The sequence below is a fragment of the Rhyacophila brunnea genome, unplaced genomic scaffold (assembly GCF_057557595.1).
Source record: "Rhyacophila brunnea isolate RB1 unplaced genomic scaffold, BYU_Rbru_1.0 scaffold_5, whole genome shotgun sequence".
Taxonomy (NCBI): Eukaryota; Metazoa; Arthropoda; class Insecta; order Trichoptera; family Rhyacophilidae; genus Rhyacophila; species Rhyacophila brunnea.
In genome coordinates, this window is record NW_028233170.1 from 31008712 (window position 1) to 31022369 (window position 13658).

The 13658-nt window shown below is 34.8% G+C and overlaps 1 protein-coding gene across 2 annotated transcripts in view; it reads right to left on the reverse strand.

The window, feature by feature from the left end:
• Positions 1-13658, reverse strand: part of LOC147066280 (glycerol-3-phosphate dehydrogenase, mitochondrial-like) — a 50410-nt gene that overhangs the window by 25088 nt on the left and 11664 nt on the right. The window lies entirely within an intron of this gene.

The following is a 13658-nucleotide window of genomic DNA, read 5'->3' on the forward strand; positions in this document are numbered from 1 at the left end:
TTCCGATTGCTTCAATGTAACCTCAAGGGGCTTTTTACGAGGATTGGTACCAACCTAATTGATTATTATCAGAGTCAGATTGGGTTAATACACATCGGGATATAATAATAGATATATAGTGTGATCTTTGGTCAAACTTAAAATTAGTAATTCCGAGATTGGTAGGTAGGTATAATATAGTTTTATTCAGTGTTATGAATTCTTAAGTTTAGTCATTAGTGACTCCAAACTACTGAAATAATTATAGGTAGGTAGTACCTACCTAGGCAGTTCATGGATAACTTTATAAAACGTTAAACGTATCATTAAAATTTAAGTAGGTATATATTTATTTACTCGGAACATAGATTATTATAGTATTATACCTATTATAAATAATTGCCTAAAACCCAGATATATAAAAACAAAATCTATTAAAAGGGTCCAGGACGATTCGGCGCCGGGACAACAGGGCTCTACGCAATCGAATAAAATTGGAAAATAAATAGACGTTCGTGAATAATTACAGGTAGTTACTTGTAAAAAAATATATTTAATATTATTATATTTTTATTTAATACTTGGTGAGAATTTAAATCGAGAATAGAGTTCTTTTATTTTTTATATAAAGCCTCAGGCATCATAATTCTCAATATCCAATAAAAAACATTATGTTAAGAGCAAAATGAATTAAAGCTACTAAGCAGCAGATAGAAACTGATTAAAATTCCTCGTCTACTTTCTGTATAAAATCGTAAGGAACGTCTATTTATTTCATACACAGTGCAGCGCTCAATTGTCCTGGCGCCCAGTTTTCTCATTCCCGATATTATTTCATCGATACATAATAAATATAATATTATATCGACATTAGAGAAAGTGAATATAATCGATGTTGACCCCAGATATCATGGCAATCTGGAAAAATAGTTATCCCTTCGTCATGGAATTATCTAATGTATTGTTCATATGCCAATTACAGGTCCCTGGGGGCCCCTTTAACACGATGGTAAATTCAGCCCTGGTTAATAGCCATGCATTTAGCCAATTTATTGGTTTCATGCCCCACAATCATTCAAAACAGTGCAAATTAATATTTGATCAGAACTCGCGTGAACTTCTGATCTATGGTACGCCTATCGTAGACCACCTAAAACAGCAATAACGTGTAACTACGGCATACTTTCCATATTTAAATAGTCAACGACTCCCTATCACACGAAAATTGGACAAATTCCAAAACTTAATCGGCCAACGGGAAATTAAAATAACAATACTAACATTTCTTTTGCTAAACAATATCACTTTTATATTTAGCTCTACGCAGTTAGTAGTTGGCAATTATAGCTTTTTTACAAAACAGGCAAGCGTCGTAATTATTTTTTTATCAACGGGAAATGTGGTCAATCAAACAGGTGCTTGCTTACTGCTTACTTACACACTGATTGTTCTGTAGTAAATATATCTATGCCTAATACCGAAATCAATAGTTACTTATTTAATATTGTTTTTACATAAAAACAATGAACTTATCGGCTTAAAATGATACGAATAGATCAGAAACATAATGAGCGTAACCAAACGGTTTCTGAATCGTTTTGCGGACGCTAAACAGAAATAAAAAATAATATTTTTATAGTAACCTATAATGATGTCTGATCGCGATTAATTTTGTCACTTGACACCATTTATATATTTTAAGAACAAAACACTTACAGATGCACGTATTTTGAAGATTTTATTGGAATTTTCGCGAAATTCACGAACCAACAGAAAAATTCTGCGGACCACCGGTTGAGAAGCACTGGTCTACATAATACCCATTTTTTCGATGCACCGATGAAAACATAATATCGTCGCCCCAAAATCAAAAGGGCACATGTGCAATTTTGACGGTTTTGAGTTATGAATGCAGTTTTCTTCGTAATTTTTTTCTCTACATTATTGTAAAAACGGTATTTGTGAAGCAAAACCCATGAATTCACAATTGAGCAAAGAAAATAAAGGTTACTTGTGTATTTGTAAACTGATCTTCATTTATTTTAATGTATAGGAAAAAGGTAACATGTACACGATTTTAGAAACTATGTGCAATGTTTACAAAAATAATAAGATAGGAAAAAGGTAACAAGTGTAATTATTTAAAAGTGAGTAAGGGCCTTTGTACAAAAAAATAATTTCGTTGCAGAAAAAGGGCACTTGTGAAAAATTTAAAAACATGTTGGCAGCGGACTAAGAGACCCAAATAAATATTTTGGAAGATCACAATAAGCGTAAAGTGGACGCTCGCAAATCAAAAGATGAAGATAAAGCTATTCATAAATGCATATAGGAAAAAGGTAACATGTGACTTAAAACCTCTTAAAAATCAAAAATTGACAAATTATAAAAAAAAATGCATTTCAATCTTGAGTAATTAGGTCACATGTGTTCCAAATTTCATTTCAAAATATTAAGTAATAACCTCTCCACGATTTTTTTTTTCACTCCAAAAACACTTAAAATGCGTTTTTCTCAAAATTCAATTTATGCACAAGTGCCCGTTTGCTTTTGGGGCGGCGATATTATCTTCCTAAACACTAATTTATGAAAATTTACCAAATTTTGTCGAATCTAAGCTGAAACCCGTCGAAATCTCTGAAATGTCTTGGATCTCCGGACGTACCTACTTTCTTTGGAGCAAGGTTGCACATTATATCATTAGGTATGCCGTTACATTACCAATAACACTGGATTGCATCATATAAAATAACGGTTCATTCGAGATACTTTGAATATCTATAATTCTACTGCATAGGGGATCGTGTTTTAAATGTCTATATGTAGGGGAGAGTGGGTCACAGTGGATCACTTTTTTTCTCAAGTCTTGCAATTCCAAATTTTATGGCCAAATAATTAATCTCTGAAATTAAATCATAATATGAGTATCTAATCTTCAAAGAAAAGGGCTTTTTTTGGCGAGTATTACCTAAACTTACAAGTTATAACCACTTTTTAAAAAAATTGGGAATGATCCACTGTGACCCGGGAATGGGTCACTTTGGATCAATACATGGGTGACAGTGAATCGACAGGGACACACTGGATCTATAAAAAAAATACAGTAAAAGACAACAATTTCCATATTATTACTCATTTATTTGTACTCTTAGATACATAGTCTTTTATTACATATTCAAAACAGTTTTATAATTTAAAAAAATAATGTTAAGGTTTATTTTGCGATCAAAAATGAAATTAACGTAAATTTGTGCTGGAAAAATTAATGTCAAATTGATAGTTTGATACATAGATTGTTTTCTCTTTGTGTTGCCAGAAAACTTAGGTTTTGGTAAAATCATCTTAATGTCATGCAGTGCAACCGTGGCAATATCGGGCACATTTGGCTTGGTTTCTCATCTGTTCTTCAGTGTGAAGTCCGATACTACTGTCCAACAGGATCTTCTTGGCTACGTGTTAAAACTGTAAACTAACAAGCTCCTCCCATTTTTAACCGCACTCCGATTGAAGCGCCTTCCAGTTAGCCACGAGGTGTCCACGTGTTAAAACTGTGAACTAACAAGCTCCTCCCACTTTTAAACACACTAGCGACTTCCGGTTATTGCCTAGATCTTCTTGTCGGACAGTAGTTTTCCTTACTCGATTGCGAGGCATTTTTAACTACGAAAAAAGAACAGATTAGCTTCATGGGTTACACTGGATCAGCAATCCACTGTGACCCAAAACGAAATGATTCACTGTGACCCATTGGCCGCTATGGTAAAAAAAATATAACAAAAAAAAAACTATTTAACTCAAAGACAAAACAACATAGTTTACAACGGATTAAAGAAATAACAATCGTAAAACAAAATATAAACATTTACATTTCTTATTCACTTAGAGACGAAACAAATTTTAAAACCACGTGAAAAAATAGTTTCGTCACTTACCTACTGACCTGAGTGTGACAGCACATCTTCCCGCTTTGATACCGCGTCAGCGACTAGTGCGATGGAGAGGGGTATGGGCGAGCGGCAACCACTCGTTCGTTTGTTTGCGTAAGCGTTATACAAATTGAGTTATAGTGAATAATCCACTGTACCCCGTGATTCACTGTGACCCACTCTCCCCTACACTTAGGCATGGCCCCCACAAGGGGAGGGCTGACAGGGCTCTAGCCTGGGGGCCCGGGCTCAGGAGGGGCCCGGCGAGGCGAGTCGACCAGATAAAATTTATCTGGTCTGTGTGTTTATCTCATTTAATGAGATTACGAGATACGCGTTATGCCCAATATGCACTTTTCCATATCACGTTGCGCTACTAGGATTTTTTGGATTTCTCTCACATTTAAGAGTTGGTAGCACACATTGGTTGAACACTTTACGCTTAAGAGACAATGAGAAATCACTATTGAAGATACGCCGAAATGCTTTGTTAGTTGAAATTTAAGGTTTTTATTTAATTTTTATATGGGTACAAAATCATGCATTTATAATGCATCAGTGCTCCACGTTCTTAAACCTGCCACTGATTACTTTGCCGTTGCTCATGGTTGGTACATTGGTACAAAATTTAGTAGTCTTATAGCAGGAAGTTGCGCTACAAAAGGTTTCCCATAATAATTAGAACCTTAAGCTACGTACTCACGCACCTTCATGCTCGATGGTTTTACGCTCATTCGAACATGACGTATCAACGTGTGTACCATCTCGCTCGATGCGAAAAAGATTCAAGGTCCGTAATTCTTGCTCGATGCTCCACAGAAATTCGCTTGAGCATGACCTAACGTGTGCGCTTTGACTGAGCGTTTTGTGTCACGCTTCCAAGTCAACATGTTCGATCGAGCGAAACCGTCGACCAAGAACGTGCGTGGGTAGGTACTGGGCTTTATGAACGCAAAATATTGCTGGTCACAAACACACAGTTTGTTTTTAGTTCATTATTAGATAAGTAAATAGATAATTAATGATAACTGACTTACCCTACCGATATAATAGGATTCGGACCTCGAGTGTCGAAAAAATGGAATACCTACACTTAATCACGTGTTAAATAATGTGTTTATTTTCAATAGTTACGTCTGTCATAATGTGCATTAAAGTGTGTCACGTAAACGAAGCGTTAATTCAATATTTAAGAGCAGTCGGCGCGTTTTGTGTCCCTTGGTTTTATGGCCTAGACCTAAACTAAAGTAATAAAGCCAACCGTGCATCAAAACTTGAGCCCATGACGACTTTTCACATTGTATCAATCTGTTCTTTGTTGCATACATTCGCAACAGTTGAGAGGTTAAGGGATCAAATCCACATTTAATTACCGATCCATGTAACAAGGTATTCAACCTTTGCCGAGACTTGCGGCCGAATGCGCTGGTGCATCGAGCGGTTGCAAAAATAGAATTGGCAGAACAATTTCAACTGCTCATATTGCGAACAGAATATAAACGATAGACTGATGGATGCACTCGCTGCAATCGGGCATGGAAATGTACGTCGCAGCGTTGCCAGATAAGTATTTTACCAAATCGGGATTTTTACCATGAGTAATAAAAATAATCGGCATTTAGGAGCAAAAAGCGAAACAACCTAAAAACGCATAGTTGAATATTTCTAATGTTTATTTCTATAATAGGTATTAATCATAAATCACACAACAAAACAAACTACCTACAAAACTCTTTAACTATAAACATAATATTAAACAATATTTTTCCGACACTCCCCTATTTGTACCTACTTGGCTGAAGATTTTACTTCCTAAAGAGTTCCTTTCTGCTGCTTAATGTAATAGTAAAATTCAGTACACGAGCACTGTCCGACAAGAAGATCTAGGCAATAACCGGAAGTCGCTAGACCGCAGTAGGAGGAGCTTGTTAATTCACAGTTTTAACACGTGGACAACTCGTCGCTAACCGGAAGGCGTTATAATCGAAGTGCTGTTAAAAATGGGAGGAGCTTGTTAGTTTAAACACGTAGACAAGAAGATCTTGTTAGACAGTAGATACCTATATCATGATGAATTGAACAAGTAATTCCGATTTTATCAACTCAACAGAACATCTGTTTTTTGCATCCGACGATTTTAAATTCATCTGAGAAAATACCCGTTCGGTATAGCAATTAGATGTTTCTTAAAATTCTTAATTCGTATTTTTAAAATAAGAAATGAATTTAGCTATATTTATAAACTCTTTTTCCGGGAATTCTTGCTAAACGTCTTATTTGGACTTGTTGAATAATCGTGTATTTAGCTGTCCCGCGATCTATTTTTGCTTAAAAAGTAGGGACCAGGGGCGGCTCTTCCTTTGGGTACCTAGGGGACAGACCCCGGTCCCCTCATCATCATTCTATAATCAATATTCAATTGATATTCATGTTATACGTTCCTATCATAATACATTGATTTTGTATAAATTAATTAAGTATATATTTTATTTGCACCGTTTACCCATCCCTAATTCTTGTTTCGTGGCGCAACCCTGTTAATGCTTCAGTCTACCTACGTAGCAGGTACGTACAACGATAATGTCGGGTCACAGTTCTGAGAACTTTCCGAGTTCCCTTGCAGCCGGGACCGTCTGGAATGGACCCCGTCAAATCAAAACAAATATTTATGCAAGCAATGCAATTATGAGACTGTGTAGAGCATTAAGCACGTCATATGCACGTTTCGCTGTACATGTATTGGTGCTGGCTAAGGGTCGCCACTAGAAATACCCACTCCTACATAAAAAATGTTAGTACCTAGGTAAAAGTTGACGTACATATTATTATTATTATAATAATACAACATATGTCACAAGTTGTTTTAGTTTGCCAGTCAGACGTCAGTGATTAACGGTCATCCATCTATTTAAATATGTTTTAAATTATATTTGTTAATACATACTCCCTATTAGTATTGTGAAGTTTGATTAAGATTTGATTTTTGAAATTTGTAGATAGTTTTCATCTCACGTTACTAAAATAATTTTGATAAATAATATTAAGTAGGTACTATGATGAATGAGGTGGATTATTTATTGAAATATAAGTTCAGTACATTGACATTTGAAGATAAACTAGAAGTGAAACGATTAGGGCCTCATCAACCTAGTGATTTAGTTATTGTGTATGAACTAGTGAAACCAAAAAAAAAAATGACATTTAAATCGGAATGGTTTACTAAAAAAACGTGGTTGACTGCAAGTGTATCCTTAAAAAGACTATTTTGTTTTCCTTGTTTAATTTTTGGTGGTGAAACTGTTTGGGCTCAATCTGGTTATTCAGATTTAAAACATTTATCAGAGAGGCTAACTTCACACGAAACTTCGTCGTCTCACATGAAAAATGCTGTGACATTAAAACTTTTTGGTAAATCAAACATTGTTGAAAAATTAGACAGTGTATATAGGCGTAATATTCAACGCCATAATCAAGAAGTTGACAAAAATAGATATGTACTTTCAAAAATAATTTCTGTGTTAAGACTTTGTGGTTCGTGCGAAATTGGAATCCGTGGCCGCGATGAGACTTCCGAATCCTTGAAGCCGGGAGTGTTTCGCTCAGTGTTCCAGTTACTATGTGAAGATGATCTAATATTAAAAAACTATTACGAAAATTCGCCGTCATTTAAAGGGACTTCAAAAACAATTCAAAATGAGCTTTTAGACTGCATGTACGATTTATATAGAGAACTCCTCAAAGAGGAGATATCTACCACGAATTTTCTTTCAATCCAAGCAGATGAAACAACCGATGTTTCTTGTAAAGCACAGTTGGTTATAATATTAAGGTATATTACTAAACTTGGGACTGTTACTGAACGATTTGTGCAGTATTCTAAACTAGTGGATAAATCGGCCAGTGGCCTGACAGCAGAAATAAAGTTAGTACTGAGTGAATGTGGAATCAATCGCGAGAAATTGATAGCTCAAACTTATGATGGGGCGGCAGTAATGAAAGGAAATTTAAATGGTGTGCAGGCACAGATTAAGGTTGATTTCCCATACGCACATTTTGTGCATTGTTACGCTCATCAATTGAACCTTGTAATGCAGCAACTGTGTTCGAAAACACACAAGGAACTAAAAATATTCTTCGGTAATATTTCTGGGTTCTCATCATTTTTCTCAGTGTCCACGAAACGCACCTGTTTATTAGACAATGTTGTGAACCAGAGGATGCCAAGACCTAGCGCAACAAGGTGGAATTTTTCTGGGCGTATGATAAACACTGTTTATGAAAATTTGAATGAGATGCGGGAGTGTTTTTTTAAATTTCAAGAAGATCCAGGGTGGGATGCAGTAACTTTAAGTGAAGCATGTGGACTCTTAAATCTTTTATACGATAGGTTATTCTGCTGCCTTCTTTCATTTTTCGCGCAAGTTATGCCGGAAGTTGACATTTTATTTCAAAAACTTCAAAAAGTTTCCATAGATAATATTTCAGCAAACTTAGCTATAACACACTTTAAAGCAGCCATATTAAAAATAAGAGAGAAAACGGATGAATTAGGAGACCTCTACGCTGATTTAACATGTAAAAGAAATTTTTCCGCTAGTGATTTGAAGCGCGTGGTGAAAGAAGGATGCGATGTCATTGTTGTGCATGTCAGCGATAGATTTTCAAATATTGACCATCTTACCGCTGCAAGATTGGTGGATGTGAGATTTTTCAAAGATTTTTCAAAAAAATTTCCCGATAAAGATTTTGATATAGCGGTTAAATATTATCCATTTCTACTTAAAAAATAAATTAAGAACAGAATTACAAATTCTGTATGGACATGACGAACTCACTAGTGATGTAAAATCCGCCGCTTGTCTCTTAGCGTCATTGGACGAGAATAATGTAAAAGAGATATTTACTGAAGTCACCAAACTTTTAGAAATTATTATCACGATACCAATGACGACTTCAGAATCAGAAAGGTGTTTTTCGACGCTGAAACGTATAAAAACATCTTCAAGAAATACAATCGGTAAGGAACGGCTGAATGCGCTTTCCATGTTATCAATAGTAGACGAATTCATCAAGTCCGTTCCTGATTTCAACAACAAAGTGATTGACCGGTTCGCCAAACTAAAAAATAGAAGAGTAGAATTTAATTATAAGACTCTTTCGGACACAGGAGGCATATGAAGATGAAGTAATAGCTACAAAAGGTATGTTTTCTTTGAATTATTTATAGAATCTAAAGCAACAGCTACTATACAAAATAAATCACTTAAGTACACACAATTAATGTTAGAATTCAAAATATTAATAAAAATAGAATATACGTTTTGATTGACATTAATTAGGTATACATATAATATGTATTTCATATGATATTTCACGCCATCTGACCCCACTTACTAAAATATGCTAGAGCCGCCACTGGTAGGGACGTCCCGCAAAAATCGGGACGCCTGGCAACAGAGTACATAATATGCTTCATAACTAGGGCCCGGATTTGTATGCAACAAAAAAAAAGATTATATGCATGCACGTATGCATTTAAAATCAATAAAATATGCACTATAACCGAAGAAATGTGCAGTTAAAAATTGACATTTTTTGTGGGAAAAAATCGTAAATACCCACTTTACCCAATATTACTGACAAAAAATCGAATAACTAGTTAATTTTTTCAACATAATTCGATATCAGAACAAAAAACACAAACAAAGAATATAAAGTTAATCAATTGCAATTTTCAAAATAGTTTTTTCACAAGTACCTACACATAATTGAACAATAAATGCAATGTAAACCAAACATAACTTAAAAAAACAAAAACGACACACTTAACTATTCCTAAATACTATTTTCTGTTTTTTGCCCGAAAAAAATTACATTATTTTTTTCAATATTAGCTCTGGCATTAAATTTTTCCGCATAGGTATCTGTCAGTATTTTGTTTATATGCGGAAAACTACCACTCAACGTCCACTTGGGCAAACTTTAAATAATAGTGCCCGAGTTGACTTCACTTTTTTCACTGATAAATCCACAGCTCGGAGATGGCATTAAAATGCAAGTGCATCTAAACTATCTTCCTTCCTAACTTAGTTATATTTCGATAAAATAATTTAAAAAAACTAAAATTATAAATTCAAAAGCTCTAAAATATGCATTTATGGATGAAATATGCACTAATGTCTCAAATATGCTCTAACGTCTCAAATATGCATTTATATGCACAATAAAATTTTATTTTTGGATTCTGTGTCTTTCAAAACAGATTTCTGTGCAACTCTCATAACTGTGCATACACCCTAACAAAACATGCACTAGCATATAAATCCGGGCCCTATTCATAACATTGCACTCCGGTGCTAGGATGAAAATGATGTAAGTAATATATTCTAAAAATATTTTTTATACCTATATAATATTATCTATTTATTTTCTTATTACTACATATTATCATATTAATACAAGTGAATATCATTTGATATAATTTTATGCAAGGCAGTTAGGCAAAGAGACATATAGGGGAAGGTTGCGATCATTGGACCAGTGCTTTCATTGGACCACGTAGGTATATCAGAAATAAAAGACGTTAGAAACCATCAGTGACCTCACAAAACAAGCTTTCCATACCTCTTCCGCGCCTCTCTTATTTCAGTCTCGTCTTGCAAGTGGTAAATGAGTCACGTTCGTTGGTGTATTCATCGTGCATAAAATATAACAATCAAGTAAAACTAACACGAATGTAAATATGATTCTATTTACTATATTTGGTTGTACTTACATCAATTATTTTAGGTAATTTATTACTATTTGCAACTATGATAATAGTTGTTACGCTAATACTTTGGTTTTTTTGTGAAACTTGTTTTTGTGACAGCACCCGTAGTTGCTATCATTGGACCATGGGTAACCTCTACCATTGGACCGGTCCAATCATGGGAACGATTTTATAACATTTTTTACATTATATTCTTTTTGCATTCCATAATGGCGAAGAGAGGTAATACTATACCTGGAATGAGCCCAGCATGCAGTGGCATTACAGGCATTAAGGCAAAAAGAAGTAGGTTTGAACAAGGCAAGTCGAATGTTTGGAGTTACAAAAGCGATACTGAAACGAAGACTAGATGGAAGCAATCAAAAAGCCAAAGAAAAAAATCAGATAGTTGGTTCCGAAGGTGACCTATCATTAGAATTATTAGAGACAGAGCTTTGCAAATACATTCTCGAGCTTGAAAGTTGTTTGTATGGTATCACTCCAGTAGATGTCAGGCGATTGGCATTTCAATTTGCTGAGCAAAATAGTATAAAGAAAAGCGAATTGCAGGAAAGAAATGGTATTACGGGTTTATGAAGCGGCGTCCAAACTTGAGCCTAAGACAACCGAGGGCTACTTCATTCAACAGAACTACCGTATTTAATCAAGCTACAATTAAAGATCTTTTTGATAAACTTCAGACATTTATGGATATGCATGACATTAACGATGCTCGCCGTGTATTCAACATTGATGAAACGGGTCTATCCAACTTGCAGAGAAAACTTAGAAAAATTTTGGCATTGAAAGGTAAGCACCAAGTCGGAGCAATCACTAGCGGAGAACGTGGCACAACGACCACAGCTGTATGTTGTGCCAATGCTGCTAGCCTATTCGTTCCCCTGCTTATCATATTTAAACGGAAGAGAGCAAAAGATGAATTGAAAGATGGAGCACCACCTGGTTCAATATTTGCTTTCAACCCAGACAGTGGCTATAAGATGTGGCAGAATGTAAAGCCATTTCCAGAAAAAAAAGTTTTGCTTATACTGGACGGTCACACAAGCTACACCAAAAACTTGGATGCAATAGATATGCAAAGAGACATGGTGTAGAAATACGTTCACTTCCAGCATATACATTACACAAACTGATGTGTCATTTTATAAACCGCTGAGTAGTTATTACATAGATGCAACCGAAAAATGGCTTCGTCAAAACCCTGGGAGATGTGTGACGACATTTCAAATATCTATGCTCTTTGGAGAAGCCTATTCTAGGGCTGCTTCTGTCGGTAGGGCTGCAAATGGCTTTCTGAAGACAGGCATTTATCCTCTGCATAAAGATGTATTTTCTGACTATGAATTTGTGATAGCCCATGAAGAATCGGAGAATGCTTTTGTTTCATTTTTATAAAATATTATTATAAAGCACCTTGATTGGACCACGTGTGTAAATTATTATTATTTTTTCAAAGTCCAATGATGGAAACTTAGTGGTCCAATCAAGGAGCATGTGGTCCAAAGACGGCAACAAACAAAAATTTGGTTTTCCTGTTAAATCTCGAAAATAGTTAATTTTATTGGACTGATGCTTAGTGTATTCATAATAAAGTAAATAATACATTGAAATGAACAATTTGTTTTATTTTGTCAATAATATTTGATGAGTTACACCATCACAAAGTTAAGTGGTCCAATCATAGCAACCTTACCCTAACAATAGTAAAAAGTGCAAAAAAAGTGCAAAGTTATAAAACATATAGGTGGGTAGGTAGGTACCAACTCTTATTTTTGCGTAGTGGTTTTTCTCCGGTACGAAGGTACGTAAGTATTATTCTCAACACATAATAGGTATGTATTATAGATTCTATCTGGAAAATGCTTAAACATCACAAGTATTAGGTACTTGAGATGCCAAGCAAGAATTTCTTACAGTTCCACCACTGAACGCCACTGTGTATTAATTTTTTGAGATTTAGATCTCAAAGGTAAAGAGTCGCATGTTCAAGTGTCAAGGTCAGTAGAGGCGTAAAACAAATCCTGTCATTGTCATTGTTTCACATTGTTCAGTCGCAAAATTTTAAATGATTTTTTCGGTTGTTTTTTAAGTCCGGTACCTATATTAACATATTTATATACTTCTAATCTAATAATAGAGTGATATTTTTGAAGACCTTTATCTCGATAGGTAATAAAATATTAATTTGACAGTTTACCTCCAAATGATATTTAAAATTGTGATACTGCTGTTATCGTGTTATATATTTTTGAATTTAGAACGTCGATATAATCATATACTTAGGCATTTCTTACAATTTATGTTTTATAGTACTTAGGTATGTAGGTGCCTACCTAAATCTCGCATAGAAATATAAAATGTCAGTTTTATTCGTCGCATGTCGATATATTGTTTCTCTGTTTTAGCAATATTTTAAAAGCAAAATATTGATTTGCTTAATTTTAAATATGGCGCGATATCGTGTCAATTTGAATGCGGTACCTAACTTCTAAAGGCGTGTCAAACTGATTTTTGACCTGATTATTGTTCCTATTGGGTATTCTGGTAATACACGGGATGCTGCCGAAAGTTGGCAAGTCGATAATTTAGGTATTTAGAGTTAGCCACGGAGTATGTGTCTACATTATAATATAATGTATGCTAGACAAAAAAATCAAGGTCATCCGATATATAGAACATGCAAATGGAGCACAAAGAAATTAACATTGTGCCTGCTTTTAGAGGGCATGTTAAAACTTTAAATTGCAATTACTCCAAAACATTATCAAACAGACAATCAACTTTTGTCAGTAACACCTAGAGTTGGGTTTCGGGAATTTCCCGACGGGAATTCTCGAGAAATTTTCGAGATTTTCAATCCCGAATCTCGAGAATTGAAATTTTTAACATTTCGGGAAATCCCGGATCTCGAGAATCTCTTCTCGGGAATCGGGATTTCTTTATTATCAATTGAAACAAGATTTTTCTATATGAAAAAAGTA